The sequence below is a fragment of the Canis aureus genome, chromosome 17 (assembly GCF_053574225.1).
Source record: "Canis aureus isolate CA01 chromosome 17, VMU_Caureus_v.1.0, whole genome shotgun sequence".
Classification (NCBI taxonomy): Eukaryota; Metazoa; Chordata; class Mammalia; order Carnivora; family Canidae; genus Canis; species Canis aureus.
Genome location: NC_135627.1, coordinates 13,589,262 through 13,605,741, shown reverse-complemented (window position 1 = coordinate 13,605,741; position 16,480 = coordinate 13,589,262). Strand labels below are relative to the sequence as shown.

The following is a 16,480-nucleotide window of genomic DNA, read 5'->3' as shown; positions in this document are numbered from 1 at the left end:
GTTCTCTTTTGAACAAGTGTTTTCTGATGTGGATTCTGAGTTGCCCACAGTAGAATTCCCTTCCTTTCAACAGGCTTGCCAATACTCCTGTTGAAGCTTGAGCCTGGTTACTTTCACTCCTCAGCCATTCATTCATCTATTCTCACAATCATTCATTCAACAAATATGAAGTATCTATTATATACAATACACTTACAGATCTGAATAAAAAATTATATGACATGAGCCCACTCTTGCCATCTGGTAAATTATGTGTAATTAACCCAACAGTAACAGCAGATATGGGATGACAGTAAAATCAAATGCAGCCTGAGTATCATCAAGGATTTATTAGCTGCTCTTCATGTTTCCATGGTCACATTAAAACAAAAACAGTAAAAACAGGATGAATGTAGCAACAATCTGACTGATTCATGTACTGTGTTATGAAGTTTTTTTCCAGACAAAATCTTGGTTGGATTTTTTTTCTCAAATATATTTCCTACCAGAAAAAGAAAAAAATAGCACAAGTAATAATAGTGTTAGTAATAATACAGTAAATACCAAAGTCATTTTTCATTTGCTTCTGGAATTTACTATATGACATGCTTTTCTGAAAACTTTGATTCCTAATTATGCTTGACTTAAACTAACATTGCATTGGTGTTGCATTCCGTGACCTTATATGATCCACGCATGTACCAAATGGCAGAGGGAAGACAGTATGTAATTAAACTGGCGAAACAAAAATCTGCAAAGGCAGGGACACGCATACTGAAAACTGTCACTTTAAGAAGTATTCTCTCCTTCAATATCTTGGGGGCTTGCAATAATTCAAATATTTTTTTTAAAGATTTTGTTTATTTATTCATGAGAGACACAGAGAGAGGCAGAGACATAATCAGAGGGGGAAGCAGGCTCCCTGCGGGGAGCCCTGTGTGGAAACTCAATCCTAGGACCCTGGGATCACGACCTGAACCAACAACTACTGAGCCACCCAGATGCCCCCTTGCAAGAATGTATACCACATAAGTTGACTAAGAAAGAAGAGCAAAGGGAATATAAAGTAAAAAAAAAAAAAAAATTAGAAAAAAAAAACAAGGGTACAGTTATTATTCACAATGCACGCTGATGGTCCTAAATTTCTAAAAGCTGAGCTCTTCATACAGAGTTCCCTGGCAGCCAAAGGCAAGAGGAAAACAAAACTAAAGGATTCAAAATGTTCTTGAGTTAAAAGCTAACCAACTCTGGAGATTTGTTCCAGATATTTCTGTGGATCCTCATACAGGACACACTGTATGATGCAGCAAAGGATACCATCAACTACATAGTGGGGACTATTCTTTGTTAGTCTTGTGATCCCTGCCACTTATTTACTCTTTCCAATGCTTAATGTTTATACGATACTTTTCTGGATTTTCAGCAAAGGGGCAGGTCTTGAAATAATCCTACTTAAAGTATTCCAGAAAGATGAGGGTTTTTGTTACTCTCAGGCACAGTGATATTACCAATTGATGGCAAGTGAACTTTTTAAAATGAGATGCATGAAGATAGGACCCTTGTGAGGTGCCTCAGAATTTAGAGCTCATATTATTTTACAGAAGATCCTCCTCAGATCTCTCATTACAGGTAGAATGAAGTACACTGAAAGTGTAGGAATAGAAGAAACAGACGTAGAGGCAGCAAGACGGAGGAAAGAGTAGAGAACTGTCTGGAGAAATTAGCCTCATTGGATTCAGAATCCTACACCATGACACGGAGGATGTCCTGTGAGAAGATGCTAGACATTCAACATCTAGAGGCAGAGCTGGAGTCCATGGGCACTCCAGGCATGGCATCAGAGCAGTGTTTGAGAGTTCTAAGTCCATATGGACTGTGTGTGTGTTTTCTTTTATTTCTTTATTATTTAGACATAATTGACATTATCTGTTTCATACATTTTTGTAAGAGACATAATTTTAGAGCAGTTATAGGTTCACAGAAAAAATAAGCAGAGGTATAGAGAGCTCCCATACACTCCCTGCTCTCGACGCATGCACCATCTCCCACGGTATCAACATCCCACACCAGAGTAGTACATTTGTTACAATCAATGAACCTATGTTAACACATCATTATCATCCAGAGTCCATTAGTTTACGATAGAACTCACCCATGATGTTGCACATTCTATGGGTTTTGACAAATGTGTAGTGACATATATCCACCACTATAAGCCTATATTTTTTTAATTGAGTTATAATTGACATATCATGTTCTATTAGTCTCAGGTGTATAACATAAGGATTCGATATTTGCATATATTGCAAAGGGATCGCCACAATAACTAGTCAACATTTATCACCATACATAGCTACAAAATTTTTTTCTTATGGTGAGAACTTTCAAAATTGAATCTCCGTAACATTCAAATATGTAATATGGTATTGTTAACTGCAGTCAAATGCTGTATATTACATACTGGACTTATTTATTTTATAACTGAGAGTTTGTATGTTTTAGCCACCTTCACTCATTTCATCTACCTCCCCACCCCGCCTCTGTCTGCCAATCAAAAATCTATTCTCTGCATTTATTTGCTGTTTTAAAGACTCCACATATAAGTGATATCATATGGTATTTGTCTTTCTCTGACTTATGTCACTTAGCATAATTCTCTCAAGGTCCATCCATGTTGCCTCAAATGGCAAGATGTCATTCTTTTTATGGCTGAATAATATTCCATTACATATATAATATTCCATTATATATATAGGTATATATAATGAAATAATATTACATATTATATATGTTATAAACACACACATATACATACATCACATTTTCTTTATCCATTACCCATTAATAGACAAGCCTATATGTTTTTATCTTCAGAAAATCACAGTTCCTTATAGTCCTCTAGCTAGACTTGACCATGATGTCAGTTAGAGCTCAGAGTAGGAAAACAGCCAGCACCAAGTCCTCTTGTTGTACAGCAGAAATCAGTGGGTTCCAGGGCACTGGAGTGAGATAGATGGTGGACTTTCAGTTCAGGAGTTTTTTTCTGATTAACTCCAAGTTTGACTTTCTCTAGTCTGGGTCTGGAAAGCTATACATTCTAGTGGGAGTTGGAAATAGCATGTATAATGAAAAATAATGGAGTGTGGGATAAATTTAATTACGAAAAGCCAATTATAATTTTACCTCAGAAGACTAAGATGCTTAGGGAAGTGAATTGAATTTTAAAGTTAATTAGGCAATAATATATTACACCATTTCTTGAAAATCTTTATAAAATTTATGTGTTCAATTTCAGAGTTACAATAGCAGCAAGTTTTTAGGTCAATATACCTGTTTGCGGTTCCCCATTAAACTAGCCATGAAAATACTAAAAACCAAAAACTGTCGAAATGTTAAAGTCAAATAAATTAATTAATTAAATAAAAAATTTTTTAAAATAAAGCTGCTAAAGTCAAGTTGGGATTTCTACTAACTGCAATGTCCCTATATTTTACCATAGTTTCACACACACACACACACACACACACACACACACATCCACATTAACTTGAAGGCAAAGTATAGAAATAATTCCATAATGGTAAAGGAAAAAAGAGAGAGAGAGAGAGAGATGTTTCTTATAATTACTGTATCATCAATATTTAACATGGTTCTAGAAGTTTTACTCACTGAATCAAGAAAGACTTAGATAAGAACTAGAAATTAGAAGGGGTTCCTGGGTGGCTCTGGTAGTTAAGCCTCTGATTCTTGATTTCAGCTCAGGTCATGATTTCAGATCTCAGAGTCATTAGATTAAGCCCCGTGATCAGTTCTGCACTCAGCTCAGAGGCTGCTTAAAATTCTCTCTCTCTCTCTGCCCCTACCCCCCTAAAATAAATAAATTTTTAAAATCCTTAAAAAAAGAAAGAAAAAAAAAAAAGAAATAGAAACTAGGAGAAAAAAATACCACAGGTACATAATTGTCTATTTGGAAACCTTAGAAAATTAATTAGAAAACTATGATAACTATAATAAAAAGGAACACAAATATACACAATTCAACATTAACTCGTTATTGGGGAAAAAAAGCAAACCAAAGCAATGCAACATCAGTCAAAATGCCAGTTTTGAGGGAATTGATAAGATGATTATATAGTTCATCTGGAAAATAAATGGAAAGAAATCAGAACCTCTTAATAATGTAGAGAAATGTTGAGGGGCAACGAATCATGGGTGCCTGATCTCAAAGTGATTGATGAAAAATAAATAAATAAAATATCACATGTTTTGGACTCAGACCTGGTTGAAGCTATACCAATTACTAGCTGGGTTATCTTGGGCAAGTGGCTAAACTTTTCTGAGATAATATTTTTTCATCTAGAAAATTATTATTTTATATATAAAATATATATAAAAACAAAGGGTGGTTAGAATTAAGAGATTATTTTATCTCTTAGCACAACAGCTTCCACATTTACACTGTTATTACATTAGACAACAGAACCTTCAGGAAAACATGTTCCATGAACTAAAAGAGAATCACTTTTTAAACCTGGTAAAGCAAATAATTTGCAATGAAGCCACACTGTGAATCTTTACAGGCTACAATGATACCCATTGCCAGTATTGGTGAAGTAGATCCTAGAGTGAAAAATGTTCCAAAATTACCGGAAAGTAATTTTAAAATACCTATCAGGAACCTCAAAAATGTTTCTGCCTTTGACTCGATAATTCTATTTCCAGGAATCTAACCTTGAAAAAAAGATAGACAGGAGTAAATATATTAATTGATGTATTATATATAACAACTCAAATATGCAAAAAAAAAACTATTAAGTAAATATACCAACGTTAAAATTCTTAGGCTATCTATATTCTTGCAAATAAAGAATTATAAATGGCATGATAAAATAATCACAGCAGAATAAAGAATATATATATTGTAAAATCTCAACTTTGTAAGTTAAAATCATGTAGATTCCTGTATCTACTTATGACAGAAAGAAATTATAACAGTATCTCTGGTTTGTTGAATTTGTTTTTGTATGTTTTCTAAATATTCTACAATAGGTATTTACTTATTAATAACAGAAAATATATGTTATTTGAAGTAACATCTCTGAGAACAATTAGACTTCTATAAATCAAGAAATCTAAACATTCTTTAAATGAAATGAAATAGATAAGACTACTTTCCTGTGTTAGTATTATTTAATTAATTTTAATAATGCTTTGACATTGATTTCAATTATCTAGAAGCCTTGGGGTTATCTCCAAAAATATTAGTCATTGTAAAATATTTGTAATATTAGAGAATAGAATGTTAGGCCTAATATGGTTCAGGGGAATGACAGACTATTTATTCCCTGGAATTGTATACATACATGTTTATGTTTTAACTGTTATTAATAAAGTTATCAACCACTCTTGTAATTTTTCTCTCTCTCTTAAAAAAGAAATTCAATTAAAAAATAATTGCGAGTCACAGTTATCTGAATTCTTGTTAATGAAAATTCTATCAAATGAAAATTGGAGAGTACCTGTATATAATAATTTTCTATACTATTGAGGCATCGAGCATGGCCCTCGAGACACGTCAGATCTTGGTGCAAATTCCAATTAACTCCCTTGCTAACTATAGATCTTGACTCTGTCCACATTATTTCACCTCTACTAACCTTGGTTATCTCAACTGAACAATGGGGACAATTGTTAAGTGTTGTTTTGAGTAATTCCTGGCATACCTGTGGCTAGGGCTGGAAAATCCAGGCTTTGCCCCCAGAGAACTAAATTTACAGAACAAAATTTTAAATAGAAAGATAGAAAGCAGTGTGCAATTTAAAGAAGTGTCGTATTTAGAAGATAAAATGTACTCTCATAGCAGCACAGAAAAAAACTAAGTTCATGACAAAGTGAGTGAAAACAAATGGCTAAAATTGGAATAACAGACCAGAGGGTGTGTTCAAAGCTAGTTTGCTAGTTTGGCTTCTCTAGGGTTTCCTCCTGGGCCCTGCCCCACCTCATTCCTCCTTTCTACCCAGGAGAGTGAGAAATGGAGTTTTCTGGTAAACTGAATATTTACCAGAAATTGGTAAATATGAATATTCTGATTCACCAATATTACCATAAATACCAAAGACAGCTGACACATTCCCAGTAACTGAAATCTTTTCATAAAATGTACCTTATCTGAAAGAGCTCTGAACATAATCTTAGATTGTGAATATAGATTGTATCTGAATCTCTGTAGATTGAAATGTTAGCTCAAGATCTTACAAGGTCTCAGGTTGTCCATTGGAACATTACTGGCATTAAACAGTACATGAAAGCCTGGTTGTTTTCATTTTATGGCTCTCTGTGTCCTTTTTGAATAAGAGTTTGTGACAACAAATGTTATAATTACAACTATTGAAAAAACATAAATTACAATTTGTCAAGAATCTCCTGTATTGCATCAGAAACAAATTAGGGTAGATTTTGCTGAGCGCAGTAACTGTATGGATACACAAAGAAGACTTAAATATTTTAAATTACCCTGTTTTGGACAGTTGCCTTGAAAAGTGAATAAAAATCAAATACTGTGGGATTTTTATTTTGGGTATTTGTGTTACAAATGTACACACACACTGACCTTTAGCAAGTCAGAAATCTCTAGGGCCCAAGCAAAAAAATCAGACATAGCAGAACAAATCTTAAATCCACACCCATTGTCTTTACAGTGTTTGAGAAGATACAAAGAGGGGAACTCAAGAAGAAGAAAAAAAGCAGACATAAGACAAATAAAATATTCAGAAGTCTGTAAAGAAATTAATTTTAAGAAGGAGAATCAATATGAAAAGCTCAGTATTATTTGGCACTGATCTTTCTGACTTTTTTTTAGCCCTGGGCGGAGGGACAACGTTGATAGAAGAGGAGCTAAAACATTGCTGGCATCTAAATGTATATTACGGTCCAAGATTGTGCAAGTTAATCGTCCGGGGGGAGAAAAAAGATAGCATTTGGTTTTGGCAGGGAGCTATAGAGTTTGCAAAGTGGTAAGCCTGGACAGTGGAAACATTGGCTCAGAGGTGGGAAATAGAGACTTAAATCAAGGATTGACAGAGATTTGAGAGATCTTGTGTACCTGTTGGAGGTAAATAGGATAATCAACCCACCAGGCTTGACCTAGTTGAAAAATTTCTCAGAAGTCATTCCCAATCTCTCTTAGAATCCAGCTATGGATATTAAAAGAATAATGTCTAGCTAAGTTTTGTGATATGTTGGACAAGAATCTCAAGAACTATCTGCTAAAGATAAATCAATTTGAATTCACTTTAATTTAAGCATAAATGGTATACATCATTTTGTAGAGTAGAAGAAGGTATCAGAAAACTAGATATTTTAATAAATTAACACCCAGTGGCCTTCTTGCTGATTACTAAGCATTCTCACATTTTATTTTATTTTTAAGCCCTATGCAGGGCTTGATCTCAAACCGTGAAATCAAGACCTGAGCTGAGATTAAGAGTCTCATGGTTAACTGACTGAGCCATCCAGGTACTCTGAGCTTTCTCACATTTTATTTTATTTATTTATTTATTTATTTATTTATTTATTTATCTATTTATTTATTTGCTTTCTCACATTTTAAACCATTGTTAGACCTTGGTAAATTCTAACCTGCTTCATCCTTAATCATTATACTTAATATCATAGAACTTGAAGGTAACCTGGAGATCACCTAGTCCGAATCCCCAGTCTTACCCATGAGACCAGAGGTTTATTTTCATTTTTTTATTTTATTTTTTTTAGAGACCAGAGGTTTATAACTGCCTGAGACTCATAGATGGTCCTCTGAACCACAAATACTTCATGTCCTAAATGAGCTCACGTTGGTACAGAAAATGTGTTCCTTTTCTTATACCCTTTATTGCAAGTAATAGTGAAAGCATTTTCTTAGTTATCTTAACTACTTTCCTTACTCTCAAATTTTTTAAATGAAACTTCAAGAAATTTTGAGATTTTTCTCTAGATTCCTGTGACACATTCCATACATCAGTGGCTTTCTTTTTTTATTATTATTATTGAGGTTTAGTTGACATACAATGTCATATTAGTTTCAGATGTCCCCACACAGTGATTTGACCATTCGCTGCATTACTCAATGTTCACCATAGTAAGTGTAGTCACCCTATAACATTATTATACTATTATTGACTGTATTCCCTACGCCATACTTTTCACCTCTGTGACTTATTTGTTTTGTAACTGGAGGTTTGTGCCTCCTTCATCCCAAATTTTATTGTCTTCATTCATCCCATTTATCCATCACAGTTTATTCTGCAATGACTATGTAAATACACTATGCATGGCTCTCTGGACATAGAGATTGAGAAGATATGCAGACTGCTTTCCAGATCTCAGACTGATCCAGGAGATCCAGGTAAATCAAGCATTACCCTCCATTGATCCTTTCGGTAGAAGCAGGGACTTTCTCTTCTGCTAGAGAACGAGGGTAGAAGAATGGATAAGTTTAGTTAAATTTTAAGTGTTGACTTCAACTTTCTACAAAGTGTTCCAAACCAAGCAAGTGAAGAAATGTCATACAATTTTAACTGCATTTTCTGCAGATTTTACAGTTTGATTCATGGTCAAAGTACTGTTGCTGACATCTTCAACTTCCTTCTATAAGTTCATACTTCTTATGTGTGCCTGCCTGAATGACCTTCAGAAGTCTACCCCTTCATCCTGGGGCTCCCAGTTCTCAAAGTTGAAAAACAAAGCATGAACACTTAAGAATTTTCCCATTTGTTTTTAGACACATTATTTGAGTGCAATTAGTGTCCACTTGTGATGTGTCCTATTTATGATGTGCTTCATGAGACTCTAAGAAGGATACTCTCTGTTGCAACCATAGAGGTTTTTTTTTTTTTAATTGAAAAATCTTTAGTTCTCAAAAGAAAATCAGTACATGCTTATTATAGAAAAAGTAATCAAAAGTCTTTTGCTCCTGATTTTAAGCACTTTAAACTAAAAATCCATTCATGCTGATAGAAGACTCTTCCAGAGTAGAGGTGCTAAGGACCTGTGATAGTCTATTTACTCTTGTATCAAGAGAATCTATAGAGAGAACATAAGGGTCTTGATGGGAAAAGTCTGAGTTAGTCTCAGCTTGATTGCAGCTAGCTTCCTATGTTCAGGTTGATGAGAGAAGGCCATGCTTACAGCTGAATTTTCTCAAGTGGCTTGATTTTAAATTCAATGTCATTGTGAAGACATTTGACTCTCAGCCTGAGCTGTGTTTTTCCACTCTCATGAAGGTCAGTACTGGGCTTTTCCTATTCACTTATGCCTTCTCTAGCATGATGAACCACAGAGTGGGGATAGGCACATTCTACCCTTGCTGGCTGAGTGGTAAATTAAACCAGGAAATTATGACCCAATGTAAACATTTCTGCAGAGCATACCAGGTCATTGTGCCTTTAAGGACATAATGGTCCTTTAATTAAAAAAGAAAGAAAGAAAGAAAAGGTGGGTACATCTGGGGGGGAGAGGTCTTCCAAGTATAACCAAGCAGATTTCAACACAAAAAAATGGTAAGAAAAGTTTAGACTTCAATAATAGTAATAGTTAATACCTATTGTACTTATTATGTATCAGATACTATTCCCAATATTTTACAAGTATTAACCAATTTAATTCTCACATCAGCCCCTATTTTAGAAATGAGGAAACAGACCAAAAATCATTAAGCCATTTTGCTTAAGATCATATCACTGGTGTGTTCTGAAGATCACATCACACAGAACTGGGATGGAACACAGAGCTGGCTCCAGAATCTGTCCTTAATCACCACACAAACCACCTCTATAAGGGAAACTTGATGCTAAGATCTTCCAGCTAAATTAAACTGCAAGTTGTTTCTCGAAACCTCTCCTTTGGAATCTACAAAACGGCTTGAAAACTGTGCTTGGCTTGAGATTCAGAGGTGTTGAATTGCTAAGGCTTGTGAGTTCTGCCTCAGGAGTAGGAGCTCCTGTGACTGGTTTATGGTCATACTCATGGCCCTTGTAGACTGGCTATCATATGTCACACCCTGCAGATCAATATGACATCTAATTAAGGCTTATGTTTATCTACTCTTGGTAAGAAAACACGATATTCAGGGGGATTCAATGTTTGGATGACTTAACAATTAGAACTGCTGTATTGGAGTGAGCTTTTATAAGAAGCTTCTAGAAGTCTCTCCATAGCCTTTGGGCTCCCTGCCAGAGTGCATCATAATGGTGCAGCCAATAGTACACATTCGTTTCATCAATCAGTGTCTGCACAGGAACTGATAGTACCACCAAATGAAGATTATCCAGGAAAATGTATTTATAAAGTGATAAGATTCAAAGGTGTGGATGGAGTAGAAGGGAAGCACAGGGAGAGTGTAGGCACCTGAGCTAGTAGCAGTAGCACTGTGCAGGTCTCTAGACCTGGGGCAGAGATGAGAGGGAGTGCCTACAGCATCTGGAAGGCCCAAGGCTCTTGGTTGCTTTGAGAGGAGCACCCATCCTCAATCAAGGAATGTAGCCCTCCCAAGGTGACCTTATAGGAAGAGAATTGAGAGAATAAATACCCCATCCTCATTCTCTTTCCTTCCCCAGATTTCTTGTTAGAAATGCTTTTTGGCTGGACCCAGAAGTGAGCAAAGAGAATTGAGATTGCTTTGGTGTAGTCCATAAAAGTCAGGATTAGGCTTCCAAGGTGAAGAACTGTGGAAGAAGAGGGAGAGTGGATCTGGAGAGGGGTATTTGGAGACAAATAACACAGGGCTCAACTAGACCACCAATAGATCAACACTGAGGGAGAGCTCACACCAATGGGAAAGAGATCCAGCATGGGAGATGGGGATGTCAGAACAATGACGTATGAACAAAGAACCAACACAAGATAGCCTTGCTCTCTTTATGCCATAATCATGGCAAGCTGAGCCACGCAGCCTCAAGGTATAAATACAACCCATGGCTAGGGGTCAATGGGTCATTCTGTTCCCTGGTTATTGCACTAAATGATGTGCAGAAAACATCTGGAGTCAGAACAGAGCCATCTCCATCAGGACCCAGGGTTAACCACAGATTTGACAATCATGGTCACAAAGGTAAAGTTCTGTATAACCTGTATCCTTTATCCTGACAGAAATGCTTGCTGAAAAGCTGTAAATGAACAGTGAATGCCTTTAACCTGTATTTCCTTTTTTTAAAAATGCTTTAGTAAAAAAAAAAAAAAAAAAATGCTTTAGTAACTTTCATTAGACTAACCTTCCCAAAGACAACAACTAGAAATTCCGAAAACAAATATTTAATTTTCTTGATTTTATTTCAGCTTTATTGCAATATAATTGACATATATAATATTGTGTAAGTTTAAGGTATGCAATGTGTTGATTTGATATTTTTGTATATTGCAAAACGATTACCACCATAGCCTTGGCTGACATCTCCATCATCTCATGTAACTACCATCTCTTTTTTGCGGTGAGAACATTTTTAAGATCTACTCTCTCAGCAACATTCAAGTACATACTATAGTGTTATTTACTATAATCACCATGCTGTACAGTGGATCCCCAGAACTTATCCATCTTAAAACTGGGATTCAGTATTCTTTGACCAACCCATATTTTCCTAAATCTTTGTATACAAATTGCATTTGAAACCAAAACAATAGCTTTATCTGAATCATAGCTCTAGAATCTGACTATGAGGCAACAAAGCAATGAGCAGGATCCAGAAAACAACAGCCTACATGCCCCATCCAGGACCCTTACATCTATTTTTGTAAATAAAGTTTTATTTGGATACTGCCGTGCTCATTCATTAACATATTGTCTGCTTTTATGCCACAATGGCAGAATTGACTAGTTGTGACAGAGACCATATGGCTGACAAAGCCAAAGTGTCTATTCACTATCTGGCCCTTTACAATAAAGTTTGCCAGCACCTGAAATAGATTCAGTTTTTAGAGGGGAATGTGCTGTATGGTAATGTCATGACTGTGGTTGTCAGTTGCTATCTACCATGGGACTCAAACTTGGAAAAGGCAGCAAATACATCTATCTTGTTCTCTTGTTCACAGCACAGAGCTTAGGACAGAATGGGTGCCCAGTGAAAATATGCTCCTGTGCAAAGCATATGTGTACCTAGGGAAGGGCTTAGACCCCATGCCATCGTTCTGCAAAGAAATGTCCCCTTAAAGAGACACAAAGTATTTCCTTACTGTGGAATTGTATTGCATTTGTCCATAACTGGCTTTGTTTGAGATTTTGTTCTTTTTCCTTCTCCTTCACTTAGCTGAAAATCCTGATTTGAACTGTTTGAGGAAGAGAAAGAAAAACAATTGGTAGTTGTGCCTGGTGTACCCGGAATTTCTCAGGCTGTTCTCTGCATCTGTTTCCCGAATCATGTCTAGGATATCGATTTAGTAGGTGAAGACTAAGCCCAGTGTTGCCAAATGTCTCTCAGTGATTCTGACCCTTAGGCTTCACTGTGTCCCTGAGCTATTTGCCAGATCTCTCAGACTCTGCTCTATGAAGGGTAAGACTTCACTGCAAGTCAGGTGACCTGGCTTCTAGCTATGCAGGCTGAGAGAGAAGGTAAAAATTCTCACTTCAGAGAATAGTCTTGGAATCTTCCAAGACTTTCATTCGTTCAACAATTATTTATTAAGTGGTTTATTCTGCGCTGAGCATTCTGCTAGGTACAAGAGATGCAGCAGGGAGCAAAATGGGCAAAAATAAAATAAAATTCTTGCCCTCATGAACATACCAGGTGTGTGTGTAAGAGAGGGAGAGAAGCAAAAATTTTTGTTTACATTAAGTAAACATATAGTATGCCAGGTAGTGATTTGTTCTATAGAGAAAATAAAGCAAGAAAAGATAAGACAGAGTGCTAAGCTCAGTGGGGAGGGGGGGGGCACTTAAAAGTAGGATATCTCCCGATGCATTTGAAATATCTATTGATATCTGCAATCTTATCTACCTGCTGGCTGTCATGGTGATGGGCAAATGAGCTCTTTCCTTAACATTCAACATTATCAGAAGAAACATCACCATTGCACTAGAAAAGTCATTGGCTATTTGATCCTCACCTCAGGGAGGAGAGGAAAATAACTCATTTATTGAAAACTCAGCTTTGCTGGAGCTTGAAATTGTTAGCACTGTAATAGAGGCAATGCATCCCCATCCCCTGCCCTGAGCTTCTGGTTTGCACCTTTGCTATAACACATGGAACAAGTGGAGGTGATGACTTGATCCATCCAGAAAGTCAGGAAACAGAGCACAGAAATTGACTGAGCTGGCCACTTGGGCACAGGCTGGCCAAACCGATATGAACATTTTCTCATCAGACCCAGAAACGTGTGTGAGCCAGGCGGCTACCCTCTCACACTTTCTTCACTTCTCTGGGTATTTTCCCAACAAATGGAAAGAGCCAGTGCTTTGGAAATTCTGACCAGAGCCCTCAGTGGTCACACATGAAAATCTTCCTTTGCGCTTGCCAAGGTCCAGCCAGGGGTGCAAATCTCTGTAAGAAAGCCAGGCCTGGGGATGAGGGCTTGAGGTGTTTTTTGTTTGTTTTGTTTTGTTTTAAAGATTTTATTTATTTATTCATGAGAGACACAGAGAGAGGCAGAGACACAGGCAGACGGAGAAGCAGGCTCCCTGCAGGGAGCCCCATGTGGGACTTGATCCCAGGACCCCGGGATGCCAAAGGTAGATGCTCAACCACTGAGCCACCCAGGTGTCCTGGGGCTTGAGTTTGAAGCATACACTGAACACATTGGAAAGCATGACAAATGATCTTCTCGCAGACCTAACTGGTTTGGCCAAGCAGCTCGAATCCCTCCCAGAGCGCTTGGGGAGCATTGTACTGAGACTGAGAACTTAGCATTATCATCTAGCCCCATCTCTCCTGCTCCGGACAACGGGAGGGCTTTCAGGCCTAGTCCAAACAAAACCTAAACTGCCATCCCTCAGAGCGTACGAAGGAGCTGTGTGATCTACTCTCCAAGCCAAGAACCCCAAGTACCCTGTGAACAGAGGGGTGGAGGTGAGATGACAGGAGGGTTATAGAGCCTCCGTGATGATCTGGGGGCGGGGGGAGGGGGGGTCAGCTTCAGCAGGATTGAGGATGACTGGCTCCTGAAGCTCCACAGGGGCTGGTTGAAGACTGGGTTCCTCCAGCCTCAAGTGGATACAACCCATCTCCACCTCCCCGATTTGCCTGGGAGCCAACAAGTCTGCAGTGTGGGGCTGGGAACCAGGGTTTCCCAGGATCCGGCCATGGGCCAGAGTTAATTCGAGCAAAGTTCAGGATTTCCTGCTGCCCCTGTGCTCAGGGTCCCTCCAGCTCAGCTGGTCCCACGGAGCAGCCCTAGGAGCGCCCCAAATATGCTTCTCGGTCCCTACTAGTTTCCTTGGTATTGTTGCCCTTTCCCACACTGGAGGCAGAAAAATAATCTTTTCATCCTTAGCTTCTTGCCTTCCCCCTTTCTTCTTCCCCTCACTCCAAATACCAGTAAACTAAAATTGTTCTTAAGATTTTTAAAGATATAAATCAACAAAATCATCTCTTTAGTTCTCCCCATTTAAGAGTTTGGATGAGACCATCTGCCTGAGTTGATGGTTTGGGCTGCCATTGCCCTGTTTGGGGGAGATAATAATAAGTCCAACCCTCTTTTTGTACCTACGCCAAGACATACTGCATTTAAGGAAGGCTGAAATTCCCCAGGGCATCCTCTTTCTGATGTTTTAAATATTTGCTTATTTTTCCCACAGGAAACTTTACAGTTAGTGTGCGTTCCTAAAGGGATCATCTGCCCCCTGTGTTTCCCTCTTCACCAAATCCTTGGACCACTCATTACCCTCATTTCTTCTGGTCTGACACCTCATTAGCAGGACAAGAGGCTTCCCTTTGTGTTGCATGACCAATGGCAGCCAGTTTTATTTGCTCAGTAAAGCTTACCTATTGCCTTGCTCAGGACTCCTCTTCCTACAGAAGAAGCTTCTCCAAAAGCCAATTGGACCTCATTATTTTTTAATCTTCCCTAGGTTCAAACTCATCATTTTCTCTTGACAGCAGTTCTAAGGGCTCCCTGTGGGGCTGGCCAGGTAACAGAAACCCCACCAAACTCTCAAAGCCAATAAATGTTGGCAAGATTTTTGTCTTCTAGTTACACATGACACAGCACAGCAAAAGGAAAGAGGCACTCAATGAAGCTAAACTAGAAGTGGCTGACGCCCATATAGGAAAAGGTTCCAGTTAGAACATTCCAGGGGGTCAATTCACAGTATTTATTCTTTATCTTGAAGGAAGAGAGTACCACTCAGAAAATATAACCAACTAGTTCATATCTTGCCTGTCAGCCATCAGAAAAAGCCAGTGAAACCTATCTCTACTGAAATTCTTAGCTTCACATGGTCATCATAGGCAGTCCTATGAGCCAGAAAATGGTACCATATATCTGCAGGACAGATAACCACTACACAGCACAGCAGCAAGGAAGCCTTTTTTTCTGAGGAGCCAAAGGCAGGGGATGTGCCCAAATCTTGGGCAGATTGTTAACAGACCCTGCTGCAGTTCCAAAGCTTGCTAAACTGGGTGGAGATGTTGTCCTCAGCATCTATCTGCTTCTGTTAAGATCAGGGTATAAGTCCAGGTTAGAAGGTGGGAGATTTTAGTACTTCAGAAGTACTTTTCATGGCTAAATCTCAATTTAGATTCAACTTAATTCTGTGAGTACCCATGGAGAGTCTGCTCTGTGTGTACGAATGAGCTAAACACAGCCATCTCTTTATGTGACTCCTAGGGAGCCATTTACCACCATCTCAGAATAGCCACCCCGATTGTGCTGTCAAAGCCTTCATGGCCATATATGTGATCATCATATGAGACGCTGCAGGTGTTTCAAAGTCCGAGAAGGGCTCTCTCTGCCTTCAAAATAAAACCATATTTTAAAGCTTGTGGTCTGAAAGAGAAAAAGATTGCTACAGAAACAACTCTAATACCAGGCAAAGAAAGCTTGTTAGCAAAATGGAAGTAAGTAACCAAAAAATGAACTCAGAATTAATTCAAGATGTAAGCAGTGGTCAAAGGAAGAGGGACAGAGGGGAGAAGAGGCAGCTGGTTTGTCTCTCATGGCTGGTGTTAACTTGATAGTTCATCAAGCATTGTACTAATGGAAGGTGACACTGACAACAAGAAAAACTGGCAAATTTTTCAGGAGCCTGGAAGCCAAGTAGGAAGATACTTCAAAAGGTCAAGGTACAGGATAAGAGGGTTTGAATTCATATAGTAACAATCAAAAGGAAGAAAGGCAATGGAGCTACTATGAAGTTTGTAAAAATTCATTTGGCTAATCATAAAGTTAAAAGTGAGAAAATCAGTACGAAACAAAGTACTGATGAACCCCAATTTTAGTAACAAAAGACACTGTTCTGGGATCCCTGGGTGGCGCAGCGGTTTGGCGCCTGCCTTTGGCCCGGGGCGCGATCCTGGAG

General features: G+C 38.1%; 1 long non-coding RNA gene across 1 annotated transcript in view; it reads right to left on the bottom strand.

Moving 5' to 3' along the window:
- Nucleotides 1-201: 201 nt before the first annotated feature.
- Nucleotides 202-16,480, bottom strand: part of LOC144287802 (uncharacterized) — a 56,782-nt gene continuing 40,503 nt past the window's right edge. Inside the window, exons 2-3 of the long non-coding RNA XR_013355556.1 lie at nucleotides 4,648-4,710; nucleotides 202-481 (exon numbers count right to left, since the gene is read on the bottom strand). This is a non-coding gene — a long non-coding RNA (uncharacterized LOC144287802). The remainder of the gene's footprint in view (nucleotides 482-4,647; nucleotides 4,711-16,480) is intronic.